General features: G+C 44.8%; 1 long non-coding RNA gene across 2 annotated transcripts; it reads left to right on the top strand.

Moving 5' to 3' along the window:
- Positions 1-7,781: 7,781 nt before the first annotated feature.
- Positions 7,782-23,477, top strand: LOC125625197 (uncharacterized). 2 transcript variants are annotated; one of them, XR_007353476.2, is made up of 5 exons: positions 7,782-8,293; positions 16,350-16,557; positions 17,054-17,223; positions 17,357-17,562; positions 23,001-23,477. It is a non-coding gene; the product is annotated as an uncharacterized LOC125625197 (long non-coding RNA). The 2 variants fall into 2 exon arrangements; XR_007353475.2 differs by having other exon boundaries at positions 17,357-23,477.
- Positions 23,478-24,763: the final 1,286 nt, after the last annotated feature.

Here is a 24,763-nt window from a genome sequence, read left to right on the forward strand (position 1 = left end):
AAGGGCCTGCTAATTCCCCAGCTGCCTGGAGATTATAATGTCATCCAGTGTCCTGCATTCACTCATCCCCCTCTTCCTGCATTCTCGTATCATCCTGCATTATCGGATCAATACATCTGTACTGTCAGAAATTGCTGATTAGCGCTAAAAGGAGAGAGCTAAAACCTCGCTGGAGAAATTACGAGGAGCAGAGAAGATAAGAAGCAAGGACCCTCAGAGCATTAAGATAACATTTGTTTTTCTTTCCATTGAGCTCATACGCTGGGTAGCACATATGAGCTTACAGAGACACACATTTTTGAGCTTTTATAAGCATACGTAAGACACCGTGCATGAGTAAGAGGATGGTTTTGTGGTTAAGGCCTTGCAGTGGGACTCAGGAGATTTGGGTGCTATTCCTGGCTCTGCCACAGACTCCCTGCATGACCTTGGGTGAGTCACTTCATGAATATGTGCCTCAGTTTCCCCATGTGTAAAATGCTGAAAATAATCCTTCTAGTTTAGAACGTTGGCTGTTCAGATCAAGGACCTGTCTCCACTCATGTGTATATTAGCTCCTAAAACACTGGGTCCTCATCTTGGCACTTCTGAAACATGAATAACAGACATCAACAACAAATAGCAGAACCTTGCTAATTCACTGCAATATCTGGGTGATGTAAAGAAGTCTATGAAATAGCAAGGAAATCAACAAGCATCATAAAACCCCAAGGAGAATGCATCACGAGATGTATTTTGTGCATCGACTTTGAGCAATAGAAATGGGTTTTAATTATCTGCAATCCTTGTCCTGGCACTCCTGTACTATGCTGCAGCACACAGCTGCACTAACGTATCGGCACGTGTCCCTGTGTAGTGTGTGTTGAAAAGGTTATGAAGACTTAGGCATGAAAGTTCAGCACACACACACACATTTCAGCAGAACAATCTTAGTCTCGATGAGCAAGGTATTTTCTTCCAGGAATATTGTTTATAAGGAAGCAAAATAAATGAACATAAGCAGGGAAGGAAACAGGAGATTTCCTGGGCTCAAGTTCAACTCAAGTCCATGACCCCAGCTGTGGAACCGTGATATAGCTGGAAGGAGACCTCTTCCCGTCCCAAAAACATTCTCCTGTCATCCAGGCAGCCAATTTATAGCCCTTTCTCTGAGCAGCTATGCAAGGGGATGGGGATCCTGAGATAACCTCCTGTTCACTGAGGACCAGGTAGTGCCCCCCTGTACCCTGTCACAGCCAGCTATGTCTCTCTGTTACTAAATCGTGGCTGAGAAGTGAGGAGAAATATTTTAGAACATTTGTCTATTGTAGGGTTTATGCACCTGCCCCTCACCATAGTATCTCAGCGCCTTCCACATAAAATCAACAACAGCACAGTAATTCGAGTTATCAGTATTCCACTGAAGGGGTGCCTTAACAGGGCTTGTGGTGGCCTTCTGCACAAGGATGAATTTCACTCTGAGCATGCATGTAAGTGAATTATCTATGTAGCACATTTGTCCATAGACACTGCATAATCATTTGAAAATGAATTTCCAGCATCCATGCCCAGATGTCCCTGATCTAGCACAGGCCTCATCTCTGTGGTATTCAGTCATCACTCAGAGACAAGGTGCTTGATAGAGACCTGCTTCATTCAGCATCTCAGTTTCAACTGTCTCTGAGTTATCTAACATGAGTTTCTTAAAGGTGCAGTTCCCCACACGTTCCTTTCCCAACCAAAAAAGGTAACAATAATAAATAAGAATGAACTGTCAACATTTATATAACACAGAATTCCAAATACTTATCACCAGCCTACTAACTATACTCACTACCAATGTTCGATTCATCCCTATGGTGCCGTACGCTGTTGCTTGGACTTTTTCGTCTCCCTAGACACATCAGTACCACTGCTGTTGCGAGTTCCTTTGTTCAGACAGTGCCATGTCCTAGAGCTCATCTGTCTTAACCTGCTGTGATTGTTGCCTGTCTGAGTCCTTCTCAGGCAAAATAGCGGACTCAGTGCCCCTTATCTCCCTCCTTTCTGGAAATTGGAGAAAGAGTTTTCTATTTCTCCTCCATATGTGTCCATCTGCGGTGAAACCTCATCAGACCATGGTACAATCTCTGGGGACACCACCGAAGTTTGTGACCATTGCTTCTCCATCATAGAATGCCCCACATCACTTTCTTGGTGGGATGGCAGCTCCCAGGACCCCAATTCATATAATTTTTTGTTTGTTATTTTGACCTTATCTGTCTCCTTATATGTCTGCAAATCCCCACTTCCTCTGCCATCCGATTTTAACACTCTGGCATTCTTATTCTCAGTTTTCTATTCAATAGAATGTCAGCAGATTCTGTAATTTAACATGCTTAATATGGATCACTGTCAACCTCCACACCTTTTCCACTAGGCACTTTATTATTTGACACCATTTTCCACCAACCCCGTGGGATTCCAATGGGAGTTAGGTGCCTAGGCACTTCTGAAAACCTCACTAGGTGCCTTTCTGCAACTTGAGGTGTCTAAATACCTTTAAACATCTAGCCCTAAGTGACTTGTCCAAGATCACATTGAGAGTCTGTGGCAGAAGCAAGAATGAACTATATCTCCTGAGTGCTAGCATGTTACCTTAACCAGCATCATTCCTCCTGCCTTAGCGGCCCTCCCATCCTTCACTAGGTGGTGAGACACAAGTTAGCGAGGAGGGAAATGAATGTATCTCCTCCACAGTTTAGTGGAGTCACAGTGTGAACAAACAAAGGACGTTATGTGGCCTGATGTGTTAGGAGAAAACCTCAGAGGGGATACTAAGAATTGCAAGACGTAAAATATGAACAGATGTGTTGTGATTCAAGTGTGAATCTTCAGGGCTTTGAGTCTCTGTGTGTAGCTGGCTCAGTATGGGATGCAATGAGCTTTTATAAATGGACAGTTTTGTCTCTCATTCACATTAGATCACGAATGAAAGGACTTGACCTCATTGTGAATGGAGATTTGTCCACAGTACGAACTAGTATGACAAGTTGCAAGGTATGACACTAAGCTGTGTCAGCAGAACTATGAAGGAGTCCCAGGGTTGGTATAGCAAGACGTGCTGCAGGTCAGGACTCAGATGCCTCTGCAGAGCTGCGTATGGGCCCAAGACTATTCTGTTCTATTTAGGTTTTCATTAGAGTATGCCTATCACCCTCATCTCTGAGCCCGTACGGAATAGTAGGGGTGTAGCAGGTCAGGATGGAGGTGCATTGACAGAGCTACATGGAGGAAATGTTGCTTAATGCTTGACCACTCTGGGGCTACAACTTAATACACCAAAATTACTCCCCTTTCCCACAGAGTTAAAAATGAAATAAAGTCTGTATGTGGAAACACCATCACTGTGACCCTCCCAGATTTTGCTCACTTGGGAAGTAGCTTGATGGGATTTGGGATGCTGTCCCAGAGCCATCTCCCTCCACACTTGTGCAAGCTATTACTGCAGGGCCATGCCAAGCAATCAGAGTGAGGCAATCAGAGCTAGCCATCTCCTGTGGCCTGGCCCGCTTTGCCACTCACTAATGCTTTAGGATATGACAGCAGCTTTTTATTGCTCAGTGGATCCGAACTTGGCTAAACTTTTTGCATAAGCAAATTTGCAAGGAAATTTGACCTCAGATCTGAAGACATCTTCAGTCCAGGGGGCACTTCACAGGGCAGAATACCTGCTTGCTTTAGCAAATGAATTCCTCTGGCATTAAACAGTCACGGCTAGGGGTTCTGTCAAGCCATCCTTACAAAGAGACTTTTCAAGCCTTGGGGCAACAGCACAAGCATCTGCCCTGACAGCAGTCACTAATAGAAGGGCAGCCTGCAGCTGTATCACCTTGTGCTCTGGTCCTGTTTGTTGTTATGAGATCAGCCTGGTCAGGCAGTGTCAGTACTGGGCTGAGATACTGACATGAAACAGCTAGGCACTGACTCAGTAGATGTCACTCTATCCCCTGAGCCAATACCAAATCAGTGCCTTGCTCTTAGTGACAGGAGTGGGCACTATGCTGCAGGAAGTGCCACCTTTTGTATGAGATGTTGATCACTAGTGGACACTAATGATCCTAGGGCACTTATGTAATGCAACAACTATTTAAGGATCGGGATGCCTTGCTGGCAAACTTTGGGCACATTCCGCCTACCTAAATCCCCCTTACAATTATACCAATCTGCCAGGGGAGAAATTATTCCTGAGCTCCTCTCTTAAGCCCTGTGTAACAGTTCACACCTGAGATGGCTGCATTTTGGTAGTAAACAAAGCAATCCCTGTTTGTAGTTTGTGTATCAGCTTCTGACACGCTTTGTGATCCTCTGGGTTGTATAGATAATGCACAGGAATCTGGGACCTTTTCCTGCCTCTGCAGCAGTGTGATGCAAAGGCTTATTCCCTTTGTAGAAATGCCACTGGGGTGGGGGGGGAGGGGAAGAGGGAGGAGGCATGGCAAGTACTAATAGGGTGTTATTAATGCCAATGCCCTGCTCAGCAGTGGTTTGAGGTGCTGAGCCTTCAGCTTTCTGCCTTCCAGTGTACCAGAGGCATAGACCCTCATCGGAACCCCCTCACATGCTTTATGGCTTCTTTGGCTCACATCACCCACAACACAAGCTGCATTAATTCAACATCCTCTTCCCCCCCACCCCCTTCCAGCCTGATTCAAACTCCAGCTGCCACCAGAGAGAGAATTTCCATTTCTATTTCATAGGCAATACAGTCCATTAGGTTTAACAAGTGAATGAACTTCATATGTAACCTACAGCAAGCATCAGTTCGGTGGCAATTCATTTTAATTGATTACCTTGTTTGCTACATCTAGGAGCCCCTGGCGTGGCCATGGCAACTGGTTTTGCTTAAATGCAGCTGAACAGTGAAGTTAATTTTAGATTAGGTGAGGAGGAGGCTGGAACACCAAGGGAAGCTCAGCATTAAATTTCACTCTTCTTTCTCTGTAATAGAATTCACTCCGTTTGCCAGTTTATTTGCAGCTGGCAATATGTGTGCTGTCATACACCAAGCCATAGACACACATATATGTATACTGTACTAGCAATTATATGCCAGACCCAGGACAGATATTTGCTCTGGTGATACATAAGCCCACAGTCTTGCATGCATGTACAATTAGCCACTACGGTAATGGATGCATGTTGCAAATGCTTTAAAAGGTCTCTCTCTCTATTCATAATCCATTTGAATAGACGTGCGTGCAAATGCTGTACATAGTCATATCCTGGCCAACAGACACCCATTAATGCACTATCAGTTAGCTTATACATAAGCTCTACAAAATTCCATATCACCCCACGGACATAAATACTGCCTGTCGCACCTACTGTCATTCACTAGCCCTTAGACCGACACCCTGATATGTCTAGGTAATTCAGATGATGGGCATACTACATATTTCATAGACGGACACACAAAAAGGTGAGTCATTAATCAACTCACACCCATACGCAAACATCATTCTACATCAGCACACAGAAACATATTGATATACCAATATATAGTGCTCTATACATGTGGTATATATATATATATATATATATATATATATATATATATATATATATATATATATTCTTTTATGTATCAGCATTTAAGACACAAACATACATATACTATCCCTGTGTATCAGGCCACATATACAGATATACTCATACAAGAACATAACATTTAAATAACAAAGTAGACTTCAACTGACCAAAGCCAGGCAGGACTTGGATTTGCCTTAGATTCCAAACTGGCTTCTAATGTTGCACAAATTTATCCCTTCATCCCTGGTGTAAAGCTGAGAGGATGAAATCAGCAGATTTACAGCAGGGATGAACCTGGCCCCTTTGGTTCAGTGATGTTCTAGTCCTTCTGGGTAAGAGGGTATTTATTTAGACAGGAATTTAAAAAGTAACAAAAGCCCTTAAAAAGATATGAAATTATCCTACTTTAATGCTGCTTCCCCATTTCGCATGCGCATATTGCCCTCTGCTTCCCCTTGCCCAGGGTGCTGAAAATACTGCAGGATCCTGTTGGAATTTTTGTAACACAGTAACATGTAGAGGGAATGTGTCAGAGTAACAGCCGTGTTAGTCTGTATTCGCAAAAAGAAAAGGAGTACTTGTGGCACCTTAGAGACTAACCAATTTATTTGAGCATGAGCTTTCGTGAGCTACAGCTCACTTCATCGGATGCATACCGGTATGTCCACGGTATGCATCCGATGAAGTGAGCTGTAGCTCACGAAAGCTCATGCTCAAATAAATTGGTTAGTCTCTAAGGTGCCACAAGTACTCCTTTTCTTTTTATGTAGAGGGAATGTTATTGTCGAAGCAAGTTCCGTGCTGGTCTTATTGACTTAAGACAGGCAGAAAGCACTCAGACTTCCCAAGGCAGTTCTGCTGATACATCTTATTCCTCAGTCATGAATCCCCACCCCTCCAGATCAGTTTGCTGCAGTCACCATGAGCTACAGCCCCCCTTGCTATTCCAGTCCTGGGCTCCCAATGCACTTTGATTCTGACCTTCAGCCTCCTGCCATTCCAGTCCTTAGCTCGCCTACCTAGCTCAGCCGATGGACCTCAGCTGTGGAGTACTCCCTTCCTTTCCAGCCCTGGGCTCCCACACACACAGTTCTGCTGTTGCACCTCAATCCTGTGATGCAGTGCTCCCTGCTTTTTACATTCTAGGCCCTCAGACATGTCTACTGATGCACCCCTTCAGTCCTGACTGGGGACTTGCACCACCCCCTGGTCTTCCAGCACTGGACTTCTGTGAAGCGCTTTGAAATCTACTGATGAACAGCATTATCTAAGACCTTGGTATTATGATTATGATTGTTCTGCAGCACTCAAATTGCTCATTGTCCTGAAATTACGTGGTCATTCTGTGATGCAAAAAAACATAGTGGAAGCCACATTCTTTGGGACTTCTAAAACCAGCCTGCATAAATCACTGGATAATGTATCGTAGCGAACACTGTTGTATTGGTCAGGAGGAAAAGCCTATATAGCTTAAGCTAGGTCTCTTCCATTTCTAATTTCTCCAATTCCAAGATTCACTAGAGACTGGCCTCTTTGCTCTGCCATATCACCAGCATATCCCCTGCTCTGGGAGCTGTGCAGCCATTATTCCAGCTGTACCTCACATGGGAAACTCCCTGGGTCCTGGGCTGGGAGTATTCCCTGTTTCAGCAAACATCCTCTTTCTGCCTCCAGAGTGATGCAGACAGGCTGTAGCAGATCTGTGAATCAGGCCCTAGATTTCTCTTTGCTTGCATTGGGCTTGGCTCTGAGTTTAGCATGTCAGAGTCTTGCCTCTTCTTTTTGGTGCATGCACTTTTTTGCCTGCTCGCAGAAGAACTTCAGAATAGATAAAAATCACCAGCATCTTTCTGACAATTGCTCCTGATGCTGGGGCGGGGGGGACGGGGGGGACGGATGACAGTCGAACAGTCGTCTCTGGCAGAAAGATTTTTTTTAAATGCATGCAGAGAAACCTATTCAGATTGATCAGCCAACATTGTGATGTGTGATTTTTTTTTAATGCTATTACAGAAAAGCATTGACCATGTGTGTGAGAGAGCCTGGCAGGATGCCAAGATTTTGCATAATGAATTCACAGGATGAATCCCATTAGTCTTCCCCCTCCCCCCCCGGCGCCACCTCCACTGAATTTTTCTGAAGGCGAATTACAACTGCAAACTGACCAAATAGCCAGATATTGGCTGGGCTGCATCTGATTTCTCTGAGACCTTCCTGCCGAGGCTGTTAGGTACCAGCTTGACTCAGTACACAGTGGTAGGTGATGGGAACAATGGAAGACGGTATCAGGGGGACTGGGAGAGAATTTCAAAGCCTCTAGCAGCTGAAATACACAGAACAAAAGAGGAGAATGGGACTGTGTGCTTTACCAAGCGAGATATGCATTTTATTCGCAGGTTATGCATAATAAGCATGGTTGCAGGGGAGAAGGGCATTTCCTCACCGACAATATGGCAGCAATAATAGTCACATGGAGGACAGCTCCTGGTGACTGACCCCAGTGCAGTCTCATGGCAACATGGTGAAGAGTGTTTTATCATCGCTGTAAGCGTGGGTTGTAGCAGGCACCCGTAGATCGGCATTTTCCATGGCTGAATGTCATCCTCTGGAAGGTGCCCTAACCTGTGAGTCAATGAGCCTTGCGAATGCCATTGAAACGTGATCAGCGTCACTCTCATTTGTGAGCAGTAGGAATAAGAGGGCTGGGTTCTTTACAAACGTATGAGTGTCACTCTTATTCAAGGTGAGGTACTGCCATGTGTTTTCCTTTGTCTATGTTTACTGCTGTTCTGTGTGTATGCACGCCTGAGCTCCAATGGAAGACGTCAAAGTAGCTGTGTGCGTGTGCGCGCGTGTGTGCGCGTGTGTGCGTGTGTGAAATAGTGCCCTCTACTGGAATATCTCAAAACTGCTCACATGCACAGCTGCTCCTTGCACTCACTGAGCCAATGGGGCAACATTCTCCATGAAGAAGGTTCATGAGTTCTGGTTCCAATGATGTAACTCTGCAGCTAGCTGACAAAGCCTGATGCCTGCCTGCATGCAGCCAGACTGCTGCACCATAGGGCTGGGTGCATTCTACTGTAGGAGAGGCTGTGATGGTGGAAGCAGTATGCACTGTGGGGCTTTACTGTTTTCTAAAGGAGTCCTGGAGTCTCCCCGGTGCTCTGAAACACCAGGGAGAACAAGCTGAAGCTGGCAGGAAAGGTTTTCTTTGTATTGACCCAACGTGGCAGTCTAATCCCATTAGCGGCACTTCAGTCTGCTGTATTAGTGTCATCTCACATTAGTATTTGTTTCCACTTGCAGTAGGAGCAAGTTGCTAATGTGAAACGGCCCGTTGGAACATGCTAGTGAGAAAGTGGAGGAGGAGGATGTGCGTGCGGCTTTGCTTTTGCAGAGGGGTTGGCTGCCTGGCTGGCATGTTGGTTGGCACTGGATACCTACAGAAGATGAACTGCTCAGTAGTGCCAGTTCCTGCCATTCTAGGGCATAGCAGGCTACTTTCAACAGAGTCAGAACGATTGGTGATCAAAGCTAGGCCCAAGCCAGACTGCTTGCTCAGATTACTGATGGGATAGGGAGACTTTCCCTTCTAATGACAGGTTTCAGAGTAACAGCCGTGTTAGTCTGTATTCACAAAAAGAAAAGGAGTACTTGTGGCCCCTTAGAGACTAACCAATTTATTTGAGCAAAAGCTTTTGTGAGCTACAGCTCACTTTATCGGATGAAGTGAGCTGTAGCTCACGAAAGCTTATGCTCAAGTAAATTGGTTAGTCTCTAAGGTGCCACAAGTACTCCTTTTCTTTTTCCCTTCTAAGTCACTGGTAGAAATCTGCCCCCTTCAGTAGTGGCCAAAAGTTGCTCCTATTTGGTGGCCTGACGAGTCTCTGTCTGTGACCCAGTGGACAGGTGTTCACATCACACAAACCACTGGCATTAAGTGGCTTCCTTGTTGGTGATGTCGGCAAAAGGGCCCCAAACCAGGCAGACCTTGAGGACTGAATGGCAGTTTCCCACTATCTGTCTAAAGGTCTCTCCGGTCAGCATTGAAGGGACTTTGGTGGGGACTCTGCTCCTGACACTCTCGGTGTGGTACCTTAAAACCACCAAGATGACTTTGAAAGAGGTTTAATTAAGAGTTCTGAGCTTCCCTTTTCTTTCCTCCGGGGAGGGAGGGAATAGCTCTCTCCACTTTGAGCTTTCTAGTCCCCTAGCTGCTCAACAGAAGTGTGAATGTCTCTAGAACAATGTGTCATTCGCCAATGTCCTCCAGTGCAGCACCTCACCTATGCATGTCACCTACAGACAGCGTCACATTCATTTCACATCATTACATGTGACAAACCCTGGCATTGCAGCCCATAGATATTTATATAACATGACTACCATGGAGACAATCGAGCCAACAGCTCACGTTGCGAAAGGATGCCAAGCAAGGGATGCCATTTATGGATTCCCTTCTAACATGTATGACCCTTCCATTCAATTTGCCCCTCATTCTTCCCAGCTAGTCATCCTAGGAAAAAACAGCTGTTGGAGTTTTCTCCTCACTCTACAGGCATCAAAGATTTTCCTTGGATAACTTTTCAGGCATGAGTTGATCACATGATTCTATCACCCCCGCCCCTCCATTGGGAATATTCCAGGTAAAGCCTTCCTGCCACTGGGACAAAGTAATGTTAGGGCTTTGGGAGCAGTCAGGGTTACCTACTGCATAGCGAGAAATACAGATGACGAACAAATGGGCTGCCAGTGGGACACTGATTAACCTGCTGTTTCCAGCCACTGAGATGGTAATCCACTAATTGCTTCATCTTTTGTAGGGGCTCACTTCAAAGTCAGACCTGATGGAGCTAAAACTTCCGGATAAAAGTCTCTGATTCCAGGTGCCGTTTCACGGAGGACAAATCATTGCATAATATTTCCCGGCTGACAGTCTGTCCCAGGCCAGTGAGCCCCAGCGGGTGTGGTGATGGGGAGGTGCCGAAGCCTACCAGAGAGATACCTCCTGGAAGGTAAAATCTTCTCTCCACAGAGCCCAGAATGGGCAATGGCACCAGGCATTTCCCCACACATCGTGTCCCTCATCCCTGACCTGGGGAGACCACCTCCAGGACTGGAGAGGGTTGTTCAATCGTCATCCCACACTGAGTTCTTGCTGAGGCTCTCGGCTGGGATGGAGGCAGGTAATGCCAATTGCTTTTAGTGGGTCAGATATTATGTCTACACTGTGAGCACTACAGCAGCACAGCTACCCCGCTGTAGCACCATAGTGCAGGCACTTCCTACAGCAACGGAGGGTTTTTTTCTGTCACGGTAGTGAATCCACTTCTCTGAGAAGCGGTAGCTAGCTAGGTCAATGGAAGAATTCTGCCATAGACCTGGATGCATCTACTGGATGCCAGGGGCTAGGTCAGCTTAACTACATTGCACGGGAGTGTGTGAATTTTTCACACCCCTGAGAGACACATCTAGGTAAATCTAATTTTTGTAAGTGCAGACCTGGCCTTAGTAATGGCCACGAGCTCTCTAGATGGTCCAGGAGGTTTTCTTTCACCCATTGTAGGACAAGGACCGAAGGTAAGACAAGAAGTTATTGGCGTTATCTGTAGCAAGGGAGATTTAGGGTAGATATTAGGGGAAAAAAAACTTTTTATCTATAAGGGTAGTTAAGCACTGGAATGGGCTTCCAAGAGGTATGTGGAATCCTCATCATTGGAGGTTTTTAAGAACAGGTTGGACAAATGCCTGACAGGGATGGACTAGGTTTACGTAGTCCTGCCCCAGTGCATAGGCCTGGACTTGATGACTTCTCAAGGTCCCTGCCAGCCCCACGTTTCTATGAGTCTGATTGTACATCTGGGAAGCAGATGGGTCTTTTGCAAGTGGATCTTAGCACAACCATTCATGCTCATCGCCTCCAGACTGAATAACATCAATGAACTCTCCATAGATCTTAATCTGGAGACCACCTGAAAACTTGAGCAGATAGTAGTGAATGCAGGACTCCCTTTTCTTAGCGATTTTGTTCACAGGGTGCTTTATATTCTGCATTTCCAATTTTTTTCCTCAGGTGTAATGAAAGATGCTGACTTTGACAGAGCTGAGCAAGCGTTGAATATTCACTCAGTTTTTTAAAGTGAATTCTCATTGATGGGCATTCACAGAACTTTTTTGCATTCATTTTTCATTAATATTCTAGCTAATGAGTTTCCTGGCAGGAATATTTGTGGAAGCATCCAGATTTTTAAGCAGCTATAGGAGAATATTTGCAGAAAGCAATTTTTGAACTCATAAACATGAATATTCAAGCCTGAGTCTAAAAGTTATCCTATTAGGAAAACACAGAAATGTCAGACGAGATGTGTACTCAATCAAAAACTCACCAGAACAGCTTGACTTTTGTCTGTCCAAACCAACTGCTTATTTACAAGCTACAGACTGAGCATACATGGAGAAAGTATTCAACAAATGATTTCAGATGTAAGGTGTAGCCAGGAAAATGTTTAGCTACCCATGGACAAATTACAAACAGAAAAAAAGCAAATTTGTCTTATGAATTATTTGCTGTGATGAGTTTGCTCAGTTCTAGCTTTGATCTAACAAACCCTGTATAGTTTCATAGATTTTTAAGGCCAGAAGGGACCATTACTATCATCTAGTCTGATTTCCTGTATAACACAGGCCATGGAATTTCACCCAGAGATTTCTGCATCTAGGCTAATGATTTATGGTTGAACTAGATCATGTTTCTAGACCACCTGTATGCAGACAAAGGGCAACCCATCGAGACAGTGAATGGAGGTGAGTAGCGTTTCTTCACTGCCTTGCACATACTCCAGCCAGCGTTTGCATGGCCCACGGTAGTGCTTCTCTCAAACTTTGCAGTAACATTTCACCCACTGAGATTTCATAAGAAGCAAGGTTCAAACCCTGCAGAATTAGCTCCCATTAATTTTGATATACCACCGACCTGACCACGGCATTACATTTTCATTTAGTTAAGTGTGCATGGGGCAGTGGAAGATCAATCAGTGGGAACAAGCATCTTGTGGCAATATATCGGCAACAGAGTGTCAAATGAAACCTTTCCACAAAGATGCATTGTGTGTGCATATATAGATGTATACATATACACACCGTACAGACACCATGGAAGGCTAGCCAGGGCTAAATGGAAAAAAATCACCATTTTAGACCTTTTAGTGTCCCTTCTGGTTTTATGGTGTGAATTCCTTGGGGGCAAGGATCCACTGTTCTTTCTGTTTGGAAAGCAGAAATAAATAATACCCTTGCAAGATCAGCCTTGCTCCCTATGGTACATTTTCCATTAGCTTGCTCAGGTTTCTTTAAATGACACAAACAATGGGGAACCCACTATTCTGCTTGTAGAGATTATTGTGCAGCCTAACTGCTCTCACTGGGGGAGGAGTTCCCTCTGAAATTCCTTTGGACATTTCCCTGTGTATATTTCCAGGCTGGTCCTCCTAGTCACACCTCAAGCAATTCCTGTCCCTCTCAGTAGAACTCTTGTACTCCTCACACCTCCTGACATTGCTGCTTAGCCAAGCTGTGCATCTTTCAGCTCTTTGGATCATGACTCATAAATCAGCCACCCACCCCTAATCAATTTCGCTGCTCCTCAAGGAATTCCCCACTATTTGTCCTGGCAAAAAAAACCCAAAACATTCCCAAAGCACAGAACAACATCCTGAATAGCGTGGGGTGGCTAAACAAGAAAGGTGTCACACACACCCTGAGTCCCTGCCCCTCGCTTTGAGGCACATGGTGCCAGGGTGCAGCCAAACTCAAAAGAATATTATGTTGAGGGTCTCCCTAGTCTGTAGTCCCGCCTAATGGAGCAATTGATTCCAGTTGAGCCCAGGGTCCCGCCTGCTGGGTTTCCTAGCAATCACTGCACAGAGAGGAGAAACCTGGATTCCATATTCTGTTTAGGAGGAGAGGCTATTAACTCTTTATCTGACAGATGCCACAAAGGTGGATTTTCAAATGCTCGGAACCAAATGTGCTGAGCTCTTTTGAAAATCTGGCCCTAATATGGGGAATACACTATGGGGAAAATTTTCAAAGCCACAAAGCACATTTAGGTGTCCAAATCCCATTGAAATCCAGTGGGCCTTGGGTATCTAATTCCCTTAGGTTCCTTTGAAACTCCCAGCCTATAAAATGACACAGAAATATAGCTATAATACAATCTCGAAAAGCATGGGATTTAAACACAGATAAATACATTTGGGGTTCTTTCTCTTTGTCTTCTGGTGTGTGCACCGTTAGGATCAATATTTTCCAGGTTTTCTGCACAACTATAGAATCATAGATGTGTAGGACTGGAAGGGAGCTGAGAGGTTTTCTAGTCTAGTCCCCTGCACTCAAGGCAGGACTACATAACAACTAGACCATTCCTGACAGGTGTTTGTCTAACCAGGCCCTAAAAAACTCTAGGTCTAACTAGAAATTTGCATTATTTTTTTTTTGGTGGAAGCTGAGATTCTCATGCAACAACATGACCCCGGAGCTGGCTCTTTAAGAAAAACACCAGCTATCATGAAATGTAGTGCCACCAAATCACAAGAGTTGGCAACACTAAATAGCCAGAGATATAGGACCGTCTTTTTGTTCTGTGTTTGTATAGTGCTAGCACAGTGGGGTCCTGGTCCACGACTGTGGCTCCTAGGCATGATTGTAATACAAATAATAATAGTATAACAAAGGTAGACAGATATCACCCATTATAGCACATCTTTTTAAGTTAAAAGGTAGAGCTATCCCATCAATCCATCCTTGCTCCTGACGTGGTAACTCTTGACTATTCAAGTGCATCTCATGCAGGGACGGGGTAATTATCACGCTGTACAGGTTTGGATAATTACACAGCAGCTTCCAAGTCATTACAAAAGAGAGACAAGATCATTCCTTGGGGATCCTCTAAGTGCACATTACCCTGGAACCTTCAGGGCTAGTGCGGGCTGGGGCTCATAATTCACTTAGCAGAGGGATAATCTTGGGAACTCATCTGGATCCCGAGGACTGCCCCTAAATGTAGTGTACTGCAGCCACCCTTGTTCTCTGTATTGAGATCTAGCCACGAAGGCGGCTGCTTGAATAAACGGGGGTGAGCAATCTACGCTGTCATGCAAATGCACAGACCCTGCTCTGTGGACTTGCATCTTGTGCCCAGGGAGAAGCGGTAGCAAGTGTAACCCACTGGTAGGTGTGTGTTAGAGTCCTCTCTCTATGCCTGATTGATCGAGGATGTGGGGCTGTTGCGAATACAGACTAACACGGCTGCTACTCTGAAACCTGTAACTACGGAGTGTGTCTCTTTAGCTCAAGCTGTAGTGACCCCTGCATTTAGCTCTGGCAGTCCCTAGGGCTGGCTGTCACACAAGCACGCTCTGCTGTGGGATGGCTGTTGCAGGCAAGGCCTAGTCTGGCTTCCAGGAGTGCGGGGACAGCTTCTTGCTAGCCTCTAATAGGTGGCTGTGCAAGAGGAGCTGTCCTTAATCCATCCCTAGTAGTCCACACAATCCAGAGAGCTACCGGGATCACGCAGCTGCAGGGTGGAGTCTAGGTAGATGGATGTGGAAACATTCCTCAGTGCAGTGGGGCTGTGCTGCCTGGGTGAGGAGAAGTGGCAGCAGTGCCATGCTGCTTATGGGCGGTGGCACTGTGGCAGGGCTATGCTGCCTGGTGCAGTCGCTGCTGGAAAATTTAGCAACAGCCAAATGGTGTATGGCCAGCAGGAAACTTGCTACAATCCGGAAATACTGCAGCTGGAAAAGCAGATCCTAATAGCTAGAGTGTATGTGCCTTTCCCCCATCCCCTGTCACTTAGGCTCTTCAGCAACAGAAGCCGAGGCTAGACAAATCTACAGCAACCACCTATTCAACCGGAAAACCCGTCAGATCAATATCCCTGACTGCTGCAGGATGTTCCCTCAGCAAACATACACCCTTTCTCCCATTTAAAATCCTCGTGCACTCTTGATAGGAACAGATCCCACAAAGAGTGGGTATGAGCGCATTAGGGGATGTGACGAGGGAAAGTTCGGGGGAACAGTGCAATTGTAACGCTGCTGGCAGATGCCGTGGAGCCCTTCTATTCATCGGGGTTTCTGGACGTGAAAGAAACATCCTGGAAAATTGTTCCTGTCTTGTTCCCTCAAAGTGTTTTGTAATGAGGCTTGCAAACCATAAAATTTTCAATACTACAGTGATTTTGCCCTCTCACTTTGCGCAGACTTTGTGTCTCAAAGAATTAGCTGCCTGAATACCTAATGACTGTCTCTGCTAAAAGAAGCTTATGAATGCATGGTAGGGTGTCCTCCCAATGGCCTGGGCTCTCACAGCCTATTACACACCAACTGAGACTGGAAACTCGGAACCCTCTCCCCAGGTTATACTTGTGCAGTTCCTGAAGAAAATTCTCCAAGGCCTGGTCTACAAACAAACTTACACTTAAATATACTAAATAAACATGGCTAAACTCAATGTAGCTGATGTCATTCTTCAGAAATAAGAGCATCTGTACAGGAATAACTATGTGGGTTTTAATTGACACCTTTTGTTAATTTGGTGCAAGTTTTTGTGTAGACCAGCCCCGAGAGTCATTGACTCTGAATAAAGAAAAGGAGTACTTGTGGCACCTTAGAGACTAACCAATTTATTTGAGCATAAGCTTTTGTGAGCTTCAGCTCACTTCATCGGATGAATGTTCTCATCAGCTTGGGAACTAGGATCTCACCCAAATGTCAAGTGTTTTTCCCATTCTGCAGCTGTCTCTTGGGGAACCTTGCCAAGAGAGTTAACTGAGTGCAAAACCCCAGGCGGTGAAAGACTTGGCATCTCTCAGGACACCAGACTCACAAACCTCACAGCTTACGAGAGTGAAGGTGATTAACCCATGGAACAAGCTACCTATGGAAGTGGTGGATTTTCCATCTCTTGGCATCTTCAGATCAAGACTGGGTGCCTTTCTGGAAGGTATGTGTTAGTCAAACACAGGTTATTGGGCTTGGTACAAATTCTTTGGCCTGTGTTATGCAGCAAGTCAGACTAGATGATCTAATGGTCACTTCTAGCCTTATAGTCTATGAACCTACTTGCTGGGACTCTGGGCAAGGTAGTTTCCATTCCCTTTTTCTCACCACTTCGGTGTAGTGCTTTACTCAATAAAAAGGGACTATGAATTAATGGTTCTCTCTGACAGCCACCAAAGAATTGGGGTAACCTGGAGCCATGAAGCCGACACAGTCAGGATCTGGATTCCTGCTTTCTTCAGTTTCTATACGAGTGCTGCTCAGACTGGCTGCTGCTGAGGGGTGGTGGGGAACTTCGCGCACGTTAAGCATGTTAGCTGAAGAACACATTGTTGTATGCCTGCCTGAAGGCTATTTACACAGTTCCAATTGATTTGTTGTAACCTGCAATTATTTTAACTGATTTTTTTTTCATGCCGTTCGTGTTGGCTCGCGGGAAGATGAGTGATATTTCTCCCTGTTAAAGCGACTCTGGATATGACGGGGAGGAAACAATACTGACACTACAGTAAATCTTGGCTGGAGTAATGGCCACAAAGCCACTTTCCAGGCAGATGCTCCCAATGCCTCAGGAGGAAGTAACTGCTCATTTCTGGCTGCGCTAAATCAGGTAACAAAAGTTCAGCTTTACTAGTTATTGTTTGATTCCTTCCTCTCTCTGTGTCTCCCTTTCTTTCTCTTGTCCTTTCTTTCTCACTTCCTTTTTAATTTTCTCCTTTTTCACTCCCTTTCTTTCTCTCCAGTGCCACCCAGCCATGGTGAGCATGGATCATTGGCAGGCCCAGCAGCAGCCAACGGCTTATGGGAAGAGCAGAGTTCGATTCAGGACAACGTGGGAACGAGGCAGCAGACTAGCAATCCTCCTACAGAACCCTTTGAAAGCAGTCATCTCTCTCTTCACCTCCCCCCAGACGCCCACTCCCAAGAACTCAGTCTGCTCATGTCCCTAGTGAGTAGTGTCAGTTCATTCATTGTTCAGAATGAATTAGCAGCCAGAGGGAGTTGTGCCCTGTGTGATTCTAGCGGCGTCTTTGTAAGCAAACACTTTTTACCTGTTAGTCATGGGGAAATCCCAGACAGGGCTGGTGTTCTCCTCCCATGGGCCCTGGCTGTTCTTCCCCTGGTTTGGGGTTGGTAAACACAAGATGGATTCATTCCCCAGATCAGTTTAATGGGTCAATGTCTACTTTTCTACATTTTGCCTCTCAGCATGCTGGGAATACTTCAAATATATTGCAAGGGAAATAAACTATTGATTGAAAAGGGAGGAAAGGGGAAATCCGCTAGCGATTCTAATAGTAAGAGCAATCCTTAATAATCGTCATAATTTGTAGACAGCAACAGCCTCAGACCATTCCAAAGTGGACACAGAATTTTAAAAAAATAGATTGTAGAAACTGGATCTTTTGCCCTCCTTAAGATGGACTCACACTGCTGAAATTTACTAATGATATCAATGATGGTTATTATTAAGTCAAATTTTCAATATGTGTCTCATTGACTTTCAATGGGATTTAAGAGCTTAAGTCCCTTAGGTGCTTTTGAAACTTTAGCCCATTATTTGTGTTATGGTATGTGACAAAGCTTTGTCCTTGTCTCCGTGGGGCCCGCGTTTCCTGGTGGATTTCGCTAGCCTCAGAGGCTCACTGTGACCCTCCACGTAGCCCTTCTCTCTCTAGAGACAAGGGTCACAGCCTACTGAGCCATTTTCATCAGAAGTCAGCGAGGGAGGTGAGGAGAAGCTATCCTCCCTTGCACAGTCTCTGTTGTCTCCTAGTCTCAGTGATTAATCAGGGGGGCAAAGGGGAGAGCCCGGCCCCGCCCTCTACTCTGGGCTCCAGCCCAAGGACCCTAATAGTATCAGCAATGGTGGCTGACTTTTTAGAAACAGGACATGTACAATTCCCTGGGCTACTTCCCCACAGCAGCCCCCACTTCCTCAAGATCCACTTCACCCTTACCACAGGGCCTCCTTCCTTGTGTCTGATATGGTGTGCACTGCTCTGTCTCTCCAACAGCACAACTTCCTCCTACAGCTCCTGACATGCGCACCTACCTGACTAACTGGGAGGCTTTTAACTAGTTTCAGCCAGCCCCTGATTGGCTTCAGGTGTCCCAATCAACCTAGCTGTCCTCCCTGCCTTCTGGAAAGATCTTAATTGGCCCAGGTGTCTTAATTTGGACCAGGAGCAGCTGCCATTTGCTTATTTTGGTAGCAGAGATTTGTTTAGCCTGTGGCTAATATATCTGTCTCCCATTACTTCACTATAGCCATCTGGCCTTGTCCTGTCACAGGTAACACTTAAATAATAATAGTAATTAGTATTACGAATACTTTTTGGAAAAATGGTCTGTCAGTGGCACAGTGGGACCTGTTGAATTCTGGACACATTTGAAAATGTGATTCGCCCAAGGTCACATGGGGAGGCTGAGGCAGAGGCAGAATAAGCTGAACCCAGATTGGCTGAGTCTCAGCCCAGTGTCTTCATGACACCATCATGCTTCCTCTTCGCTATTGAGACAAAAGGTACCGATTTCCTGGTTATTACAGTGTCGTCATTCATCCTTCCATCTCTCTACTTTGCATTTCCCAATATCTGCAGCATATTCTATTTGTCTCCTTGTGGTAACTTTGCTGTCCACTTCTTTTGTGCATTCTGTATTTCCCCTGCCTCTTCCTAACTGGCATCTATTCAGTTTTCTCTTCCAAACATTGACTTCTTAATTAGGACAGTGACTGCGCCCAGGGCAAGTGGCTGGCTGCAGAGCACAGAGAGTTCAAAGGATTCCACGTGGCTATCTCATCAATTAGCTGTTCAAAGATTTTTCTCCAGTCAGACACTTGTAAAAAACATTTTTGTGTTTAATTCCTTTTTTCATGACAGAGTTGTAAATGACAGTGGGGGAAAGGGAAGCTGAGAGGCTATATTTAAAGTGAAGACATAAAGGATCTAAATTCAACAGATCTGCTCCTGATCTCGTTCACACTGGGCTGTAATTTGATTGACTCGAATGAAACCTGGCCCATAGGGAGATCAGAATCTGATCCAGTGCTCCGAATAGGTGCAGCATTTAGAATGTGATAGCAAAAAGTGTCACCAGGTGTCTTCGTAGGAAACACCTTAATGTAGTCCAGCGGGCAGTCATTGCAGTGCAAGGGATGGGTCAACCAGTATAGAGAAGAGGGTTAAGGCTCTGGAATGGGACTCAGAAGAATGGGGTTCAATTTCTGGCTCTGACACAGACTCCCTGTGTGATTCTGGGCAAATCACTTAATCTTTCTGTGTCTCAGCTTCCTATTGGTCAAATGGGGATAATGATACTCTCTTGGGGTATAACTTCACTGCCGAGTTAACTCAAGTTACTCCTCTTGAGTTAGCCTAGCTTGAGTGGGAGCAGCCACGCTATGAAATAACATGCAGGCAGCAGTGCCCATGCTGGTGTTGCTCTCCCTCATGAGGTGCTAGGACGTCTACGGGCACGTCCCACTGTTCTGTGTGCACTGCACTAAGTTGAGCTTCTTTCCCAGTGAATTGTGGGAGAACTTCTCTCTCCTTTTGGGGCACACACAAAAGGGAATTGTGGGAAGGCCCTGGAGGACTAGCAGCTAGGGTGACTGGAGAGCAAGGATAATAAATAGGGACAGGGGCTGGAGGGTAATAGGAACCTATATAAGACAAAGCCCCAAATATCGGGACTGTCCCTATAAAATCGGGACATCTAGTTACCCTACTAGCAGCACCGACATGACATTAGCCTACATCTGCGCTATTCAATGGTCATGCTAGCAGCTGAGGAGTTGTGCTCACTTGAGCTGGGGCCTATATCCCTGATGGGTCAGCCAACATGAGACAAAAGCACCGCCATGCCAGAGTTCAGGGTTTTTGTATGTGTATGGGACTCGAGTTAGGGGTAACGTTCTGGAGGACGTGGGGAGGATGTTTGTGTTTCTTATGCTAAGCCCATACAGTTTCCCTGCCCTGATGACAGAGCAAGACTCATCCTCCCCTACCCAGGTGCGAGGGAGAAGAAGAGATCAGAGAGGCTTGTACTGCCAGCCAAGCATTTAGATTAGCCTGAGTTGCCTGCGTTAAATCCCCCAGCAGGGCCTGCAGCTATACAGCCTGCAGAAGGTGTCTCCATGAGATAAAGACCCTGTTAGTGCTTTCTCTCACTGATGGCAGTGAAGTCTCATGCCAGGTTCCCCAGCTCTCATTCCCATGGAGATGGGAAAGTTACTGTTCCAATGTCATTGTGCCATGCTTCATGACAGGACGGCTTCGGCAGTTGACCAAGTTTTGGGTTACAGCGACGAAATCTAAGGAGCAGAATACTGCCTGCATTTCAATAATTGCAGAGGGAGAAAGCCAACTGCTCTGGGATGTTTATTTGTGTGTCTAAGAGTATGTGTTTGTCAGTGTGTGCGTCTGAGTGTTCATGACATGTCAGTGTGTACGTCTATCCCTGTAACAGAGAGATTGTGTAAGTGTGTGTGTGGGGGGGAGTATGACAGTCAATGTGTGACTCATGTGTTTGTGCCTGTCCATGTTAGAGGGTATCTGTGAGTCTTTGTGTGAATACGTGTGTGTGTGTCTCTTTATGACAGTGCAAGTCAGCGTGTGTGTGTCCAAGTCTCTGAGGGTGTATGGCTCTGGATGGGAGAGCATACATGTGTCTCAGTGTCCGAGTCTATGCGTGTGTGCATGTCTGTGTCTGAGTACGTGGATGAATCATTGTGTCCCTGTCTGATGTATGTGTGTGTTTCCGTGTCCAAGCGGGTATGTGTTAATATCTGTGTGTGGATCCAGGTGGACGGGTTTGTCTCTGTCTGGAAGAGTGTGTGTGTGTTGATATATTGTATATGTATGTCTGAGTGTATCCGAGTATACACTGTCTTGGGCAAAATACTTCAAGTACTGAGGGTTAAATACCAATGTACTCTTCCTCTCCACCCTGGGTGATAGATTTCAGAGTAGCAGCCGTGTTAGTCTGTATCTGCAAAACGAACAGGAGGACTTGTGGCACCTTAGAGACTAACAAATTTATTTGAGCATAAGCTTTCGTGAGCTACAGCTCACTGCATCAGATGCATTCACGCTGGGTGAATGCCTGATGAATTGTACCTGCTGCTGGACCTCCGACAGAGATCTCAGTTTACTGGCTTTTTTATACTTTGGCAACACTTGTATAGCTTGTCATGCCAATAAAATCTTATTGAACTGAATTGAATTGTATCTCTGGGTCTGATACTCAGTGTAGCTGTATCTATGTCTGTGCTTCTGTGCACTTGTCTTGATCTAAGTGCATCTATAGTGTGTGTGTGTGTATGTATCAGGGTGGATAAAAATCAATGATTTTTTAAAAAAAATTAAAAAATCCAATTTTTTTATTTAAATTGGATTTTTTTGATAAAATGCTTTTTGAGGAAAAAACCTATCTAAAGATAGTTTTAATTAATATATATTATAGCTCAAAGATATCTCATCATGGAATAGGGATTATAAATTCTAATTCTATAGTATGAGACAATATATTCATGTAATGTGTAAGAAAAGTTTTGTAAATGAGTTCCAATAGTTCATGGATTAGGGACCCAATTTTATGGGGTTCCAGGGGCTTCCGTATAGATTATTTAGGTTAATCTTTCTGTCTACCCAGTAGGACTCAGTGTTCAGTCTAGAAGATACCATCAGAGATGCTTGGTTTTACATTTCTCAAACTGTGGATTTGTGTCTCCAGAGATAACATGCTTGTTAACAGCAAAAATGGTTTAAAATAAATAAATAAATAATATATAGAGTTGAGAAATAACAGACCTCAACCCTATTGTCCCTCTGCAAATTTGTATACACAGAGTCAATCCCTTACCTCTCTCTAAAAGTGCAAAGTTTCAAAAGGTTCAATGAATAGAAGATTGTTGGGGGTGGAACAGATCTGGACAAGGAGAAGAAGTCTGGAGACAAATGTGAGAAGGGAGGGACAGGCAGCAGAAACAAAAGTGAAACTGTTTGAGCAGCATATTCCAGAAGTCTTGAGGTCTTTCTGAGTGTAGCCTTCATTGATTTGAAATCTACCATACCATTCTCTCACTAGAAGGGAAAACCTGTAATGGCAGCAGGCCATAAAAGAGACCCAGTTTGGGAATAAGAACCATTCAAGAAATATGTGTTTGCAGATGATGTTTTAAAGAAAGTCACACCAATGAACTGGTGGAAGTCACTTAAGCACTTGGATTCAGAGACTGTTGAGATGATAATCTCACTTTTAACAGCAGTAGCTTCTTCTGCCGGTGTAGAAAGAATATTTTCCTCCTTTGGACTAATTCATTCCAAATTGAGAAATCTTTTGGGACCTGAAAAAGCAGGAAAGCTTGTTTTTCTTTTCCAGATTAAGAACAAACAGGAAAATGAAGGTGAAGACGACTGAATTAGCTGCAGAAACCAATATTTTAAGTTTCTCAGGTTGACCTGGCTGACCTAGTCGATTTAATTTTTGTTTTTTTTTAAAAAAAATTTCATTTAACTATTTTAGTTAAAAACAATTTTAACAAAAACAAACCTGATTTAAAAAAACGTGAATGTTTAACTAAATTCAAAAATTCATATGCTTGTTTTGTTAAAATATTATGTTTGCTGTTGAACAAAAAAATCCAGAATACATAACGGTGTTGTTTTAATTAAATAAAACAATTTAAATGTCTGTCTGGTTATGTTCTCCTCCGAATACAGCATGGCAAGCAATCCTCCAAATATTAATGATTAACTCGTTGAATTGGAGATAGTTCACCTCCCAATGACTTCATAAATATCTGCTTCAATTACCTTTGGTAAATGAAATAACCAAACAATCATTCATTTTCTGATATAGCTGTAAAACTAATCCGAAAAGTTTTCAAAATAAATCACTTTAAAAATGTACAGTGTGTAATTTCTAAAAATGAAACCTACATCTATCTCTGAGTTGTGAAGAATATGTATTAAGGTTATAACAACCAACAAGAATGCACTTTTATGTAGAAATCCATGATTACATCGAGTCTTCCTGAATTTAAATCAAATCCACCCTGGAGTGTATACATATCTGGATCCTAGTGTGCCCATGTCTTGTATTCAAGTCTGTACTTGTGTCTCTGTGCATGTGTCCGGATAAGAGTGTGTCCAAGACTCGGGCGCCGGGGCGGGGGGGTGTGTGCATGCAGGTGAGCATGTCTGGATTGATGTGTGCTTGTGTGTGAACATGTCTGGATCTGAGTGTGTCTGTGAGTGTGTGTATGTGTGCCTGGATCTGTGTATGTATGATAGAGAGAGATCTCCAAGGCAGTAAGATGATTTTCCCCTGAAGCCATGCTGTCTCCATCTGGGCCTGCTCACTGGGAGAGAAATTCCATGTCTCAGGGCATACAAATGACTCTGGAGTGAAAAGCCATAAATCAGGCTGGTGACAGTCTGTGAGGCATTTCAGTGGGGTTTCAGCTGTTTATGGGGAAGGAGCATGTTCAGTGCTGAGTGATGGTGATAAATGGTTTGGGAAAAATGATACCCCTGTAACTAGCCCACCCTGCAGTCACACTCCACTCCCTTTGTGACTATAGCTATGCATGGTGGAGATAAGCACCTAGGGGCGTGTTATAAAGAGGTGGCTTTGTGCACAAGACTGTCGTAATAACCTTGACCCCAGAACCGCATCTCCGGATCTCAACCCCACTGAAGAGTTGTGGGTGTTTGAAACTCAGAACCCATACAAATGAGACGGCTGGGGTCCATCTCTAATAATAACGTGGTCCTTATACTGATCTCCTGCTGCAACAGGGCTACAGCTTGGATAAAAGTGGCTTGAAGCCACCTTTGCAGCCCCCCAGTACCAGGAGCTGCTGGGAGGCAATTCACACACCCAGAACTAGAGCAACATCAGGGCTGCTCTAAATTACATCCAGTTGCAACAGCCCCCAAGGGATCATTCTGCAGCTGGGGATTGCCACAGCACAGCGGCATGCTAGCCACACCCCCTTTCCCTGGCCATGCCCCCCGACTTAGGAAGGGAGCTCACCCGTTTATAGAGCTAACACAAACGTTTAACTTTGGTTTGTGTGTATTAATGGGCCAGATCCTCAGCAGGCGTAAATCTATGACTTCAGGGAAGCTATGCCGAGC

Source organism: Caretta caretta, chromosome 21, assembly GCF_965140235.1.
Source record: "Caretta caretta isolate rCarCar2 chromosome 21, rCarCar1.hap1, whole genome shotgun sequence".
Taxonomy (NCBI): Eukaryota; Metazoa; Chordata; order Testudines; family Cheloniidae; genus Caretta; species Caretta caretta.